This window comes from Haliaeetus leucocephalus, unplaced genomic scaffold (genome assembly GCF_000737465.1).
Source record: "Haliaeetus leucocephalus isolate CR32 unplaced genomic scaffold, Haliaeetus_leucocephalus-4.0 Scaffold2, whole genome shotgun sequence".
NCBI lineage: Eukaryota > Metazoa > Chordata > Aves > Accipitriformes > Accipitridae > Haliaeetus > Haliaeetus leucocephalus.
In genome coordinates, this window is record NW_010972438.1 from 8,448,531 (window position 1) to 8,454,114 (window position 5,584).

The following is a 5,584-nucleotide window of genomic DNA, read 5'->3' on the forward strand; positions in this document are numbered from 1 at the left end:
ACAAATGTCATTTTGGTGTCTCTTGGTTTGATGATGGGACAGACACGGCACAGGATTTCACCTCGCTGTGCCGGCAGTGCTCTCTCCCACTCCTCGTTACAGCCATTTCACCCAGGAGCTGTCTCTTCACATACATTTTTGTGGCACCAAATACAGTGGGTTCCCACCTGTTCAAAACCAGCTTTCCCCCCAGAATTTCCTGAAGCAGTGGCATTAAATAAATGCAGCCTCAGGCAGCAGGGTGCCATCACCCTCCCCTGCACCCAGGGCTGCCGCAGGTACGGGGCGAAGGAAGAGGCTCCCCCTCCCATCTCTACCTGCCAGTTTGATTTCTCACGGCCATTAGATATTAACAGATTTCAGGTCTCTAATTAACGATGCGGTTTTATCCTGTCTTCCCCAGGTAATAAACTCCCCCTGACATGGCTGTTTGTTGGAACACCCCTATTAACAGACTTTAATGCTGTAAAAGACTTAATTTGGGGACTATGTGAAACGTTGTCCTTCAAAGCATCCTGATGCGCTAGTGGGGAAGGATTTATTGATTTGAAAATAGGCAAATAAATAAATAAAAGACACTAATTGCTGTGAAACAGATACCTGGCTGATCAGATGCAATTAGCAATATGGAGAGGGTGACAAAACAACATCGGGGAGGTCAAGAGATGCAGAAATCCCACTCCAAGAGCATTTTCTAACTGTCCTTACACTTGTGCAGGGCTTGTCTAATGCCAGCCGGCCAGCAGAGCTGCGCTGGCAGAGGGCTTGACCCTGTGCCTTTCACTCCTTGCTAATACAGACCGAAATTTCTGAGAGCCAGACTTGCAGAGATGAGAGCCATATCTATGCCAACAATAATTACTTATGAAAACTGATAACTTCTAGGAGCTTATTCAGAAGAAATCAATGCCTAACACCTGTAGGTTTATATAGTGCAGCTGTGAGTATCGCTGTCAACACTTCCGCTACTGAAGGATGAAGAATGAAGCCAGACGTGACTCAAGTGCCATCTTTTCCAAAGTTAAGTTAAAACAGCCCTGCAAATGAAACAAATGCATCGGCCTTGAAGATGCCTGAGGATCACAGCAAGGTAAGAAAGTGAAATTGGCATCACCGAGGTGAGCCTGCAGCTCGCAATGTGATGGTTGTGGACAAAGAGCTCTTTGTTGGAGCACAGACACGCCAACCAGCTCCCAGGACCCTTCACGCCTTTCACGATGGGAATTAAAGCCATTCAGCAACACTTGAATCCGATCCCGGGCCCTGCTGTGGATCCTGATCTGCTGGTAGAGGATGCTCACCATGCCGGGGTGGTCCCTGTCTCTGAAGCCCAGGAGAGCCAGGTAGTGGCACAGGACCTCCATGGAGAGGAAAGCAGAGTGCTTCTGTGACCTGCTGCTGGCAAGTGTCACGTACCCTGAGGTGTTGTGAGCTTTTTCCCTTTGTGGGCCAGGAGAGAGGAGCCCCCGCACCCAGCAGGGCTGGATGAGCGGAGGGAGCAGTGACAGCCGGGGTCCCTGGCTCCATCCATGGCACTTGCGAGCAAAACGCTCAGATCCTGACACTGCCATAATGGGTGGCTCCCTGCAAGCAGCAAGTCAGCGTCCAGCCGGGCACAGAAGCCTGGACATCGGGCGGTGGCTAGGAAGGGGGACACCGCAGGTTTTGGGTGCTCTGTCCCAGCTGTGCCCCTGCAGAAGGCTGGCGGTCCCCAAAGCTTTTGGTTAGCATTTAGCTATAGCGGGGCTTCACTTTGCACGCTGGGGGTAAAAAAAAAAGCCCGGCAAACCTAACACCCAGAAGGTAGAGATGCACTGCAGTTATTGCTCTAAAACACTGTCACCTTGTGGCAGCTCAGCCACAGTCAGATACGCTGCACTCGATGTGCCTTGCTGGACATCAGGGTGGCCTGGGGATGGCTCCGAGGGCAAAGGGCTGGCCAGGACACGACAAGGAGCAACCTCACACAGGGGCATAGAAAGCCACCTTGCTCTGGGTAGCATTTAGTAACAGTTGTTACTGGGGAAGGAGGAGATCTGGAAATCTGTGTTTGCACTTCCAGCTCTGTCTGTGGCTTCCCATGGCTGCAAAAATGGTAACCGGGAGGGTGGCATTACTTGGGGTGCCCATGATCACCTGTGACTGTCTGGAGTACTGACCATGCAAGATGTGTCCACCCAGGAACTGCAAGGAGCAACCGAACCTCTCCGTGTGCTTGAGCATCGCTGGGGGGAGCGCAGGGTCTGCACCATCCTCTGCAACACCCTGGCAGAGGGAGTCCTCTGCCACAGGGAGGAAAAGTCAACTTGTCTGTTCCTTTTAGACACCAGAGCATTACGATACACTGTGATTTAATGGGCAGATGGCAGACCTCTGCTCCCTGTGAGAGGAGCGCAGCCATCAGCTCCGTGACAGGCAGCACTGCCCTGTCAACGGCAAATACCACCGTATTTTGCTATTTTTAAGCTTGACTGCACAGCTAAAGGGGCTGACAAACCTGTCCTCCTCCAAAAATCACCATCGGGCAGAGGAGACCTCCTTGGATGCCCTGAATGCCACCAGAGCCACTCTTGGGGTTGGTGCAAGCAGGAAGGCGGACAGGATTAGTGCTTTGCGAGTCCAGAGCCATAGGGAGGTGCTGAGGAGCTCCTGCCAGCTGCAGGAGGGGCTGGCTCCTACTTTCAGCTGGATAACCAGGGGGTATTATGCCTTTTAAACAACCTGCAGCACATCCATACAGTCACTCTTCAAGCAAGAGCATCATTAGAGTTACTAGGAGCGACCACAGGGCTCCTCACAGCCCTGCCACATCTTGCAGGGAAGGAAACAATCATTTGAGGTCCATCTGAATGCTGTAAGGCCACATGAGAATTACGGTCACCACAAGGTCTTATTTCTTCATATAAATATTTGAGATACAAATATTCTCTCTGAATTTCCTTTCATGTTTAGCAGTGAATGTCACATGTATGTAGCCAGCTCCCTTGCTCCCAGTTATGGCTTAAATACACATAAATATGAAAATGTGGGCAAATATTTACAGACAATAAATGCTAGGGGGTTTTAATTAACCAGTGTTTCATATGCTTACAAAACAAAACACAACATTTTAGCAATAACTAAACCCAGGAAAATTAAAACTCAGCTCCCTTACTCTTCTCACACCTAGCAACTTATTTTGGGGCCAATTAATAAGTGGCAAATCCAGGAATGGGAGAAGGAAAAACTTTTTCTCCCACAGTATATAATGAAACTGTGGCTTTTACTGCCACAATGAACTGCAGATGCCAAAAATGCAGTGATGTTGACAGGACGTGGGTATTTCTACGGACAGTAAGAATGGCCAGAGCTATAATAGTTATGAATGACAGGAATTTTGGAAGAGAGGAGGACCTCCAGCTGCGGTTGCAAACCAATCTTTATTAGGGATTAGGAAAAGACCTAAGGTGACAGTCAGGTTATCTGTTTACAAGGGAGCTGCATATAACTTTCCACCTTCCACCCAGCACTGGAGAGACCAGCTGCAATAACTGGACATAGGAGCTGATTCAATTTTTTTTTTCTTTGTCAGTTTTTGTGAGCTAATCCCAGCTCAGCTGCTCACATGAGTAACGCTCACCCATGTGTGCAGTGCCTGAGCATATGAAACATCAGCCTTACTTAGCAGAAAAAAAAGCCAACCATCCTTTCGTTCCTAAACAAGGCACGCTAAGAATAAACAGCATACCGCAGCTCTGGAGCACACTGTCCAAGAAATATAGCTGGGGACAAGATTCAAAAGAAAAATATGCAAGAGGCCTAAAAGTGTCTGTCATAAAAAAAGACCTAATTAATAGGTCTCTGAGCAAATGCAAAGGCCAACAGGCAAATAATATAAACACTGCTGCAAAAGATCTACGTGCAGTTCTCTGCAAAGCATCAAAGCAATTCCTTATTGCGCAATCAATACAAAAGTGATTGCAACTCAAAAAAAAAAGAAACAGAAGACAAAAAAAAAAGACTGCTCCTAAAGAAACAAAAGAGCTGCCCAACTTAAAACACAGATTCTCCTTTATTTCATTATGAAGCACTGGAACTACAAGCCAATGACTTAAATGAAGGAAAAAATATCAGAATCAACATAACAAGTATTAGCATTTATCAAAAATGCAGCAGACAACACTTCCTTCCAGCAAACTTCTAAATAATTCACACCGGATATAAAGAAGCCAATCTTGGGAATACACTGTGCCAAAACAGCCAAGGGAACAGTTTCTCCCATGACCTAGACAAAAAAGGCAACCCCAAAATAGAGGCACTGGCAAGAAGCATCATGTTTAAAACCCAATTCCAGCAAAAGCCATCATTTAAAACCAAAAACTGCCTGGAGGAGTTCAGCTGGGCAAGCAAGTGTGGTCCAGGCTGGGCTGGCTGGGATCCTGCATCCCACAGGACAGCCCTGGGCACCCAAAAATGCCTTTTGCTGGGAGCCAAGTGCCCTGTGCCTGTCCCACCGCCCGGCTCGGGCATCCCCACTCCCCCAGCGCTACCCAGGCAGGGGAACAACCCGACAGCCAGCACTGCAACAACCACAGCCGGCTGTGTTTTGCTCCAAAAGCACCAACGACGTTTTTATCTTGCTACAAATGACACACATGCAAGGGAAAACAGGGGCTGACACTTAGAGTGTCTTATAGGATAAAAAGGGGCTCTGACTTAGGGTAGCACGCGGGGCTGACCCTTAACAACTCCCCACGCAGAAATCCACGAAGACACATACGCTGCTGCGCCCGTATGCCCCGTCTATAAAATCTGGCACAGCTAATTCGCAGGCAGCCCCCGGCGGGCAGGACCGGGGCTGATGGTGTGGGGTGATGCTCGGGGACCACCCGACCCCGCCGCTGCCCACCCACCCGCCTCGGCCCACCACCGCCAAGGGAGAGGGCGCTGGCCAGGGACACGCTCCAGCCCCCGGTACCGGCAGCGTGCGTTGCATGAGGTCGGAAAAGACGGAACCAAAGATATTTAATAAAGAGATGGAGAAACGTTGAGAAAAGCTAAATGATAAGTATGTGGGAACGTGGGCCAGGTGTCGGGGGTGACGCTCCCCCGCCCTACCCGTATGAGATATAACCGAAACACAGGGATTTAAAGCCCTTTTTATTTGCCTTCTGAGCCACAGGCGTGCTTTCGGGTAACATATTCCACCTTTTTTTCTGCAACTACGAGGGCTACAAACCTACTTCTTCCCCCCCCCCCCAGCAGAAGCTGAAATCCCTTTTAGGCCTCTCCCCCCACCTTGTGTTCAAGGCCTCGAACACCCGAAAAGTCACCCTGACCCAGCGGAGCAGAGCAGCACACACCAGAGCCGAGGGGAAGCGGAGGACGAGTGGGCCCCGGGCACACGGTGCAAGCACCGGGGCGCCTGTGAGGAACCCCCCGGGCATAGAGAACTGCGGCCGAGGGGGGGGGGCGGGCAGCGCGCTGTGCAGCTGCCTCCCCTACAGCCTGCGCCGTGTGTGCCCAGCCCCTACAGCCCACACTGGGCGCCTGCAGTGCCCCCAGACCCGCATCCACTCAACCCCCCAGAGCCCACCCGCCGCCC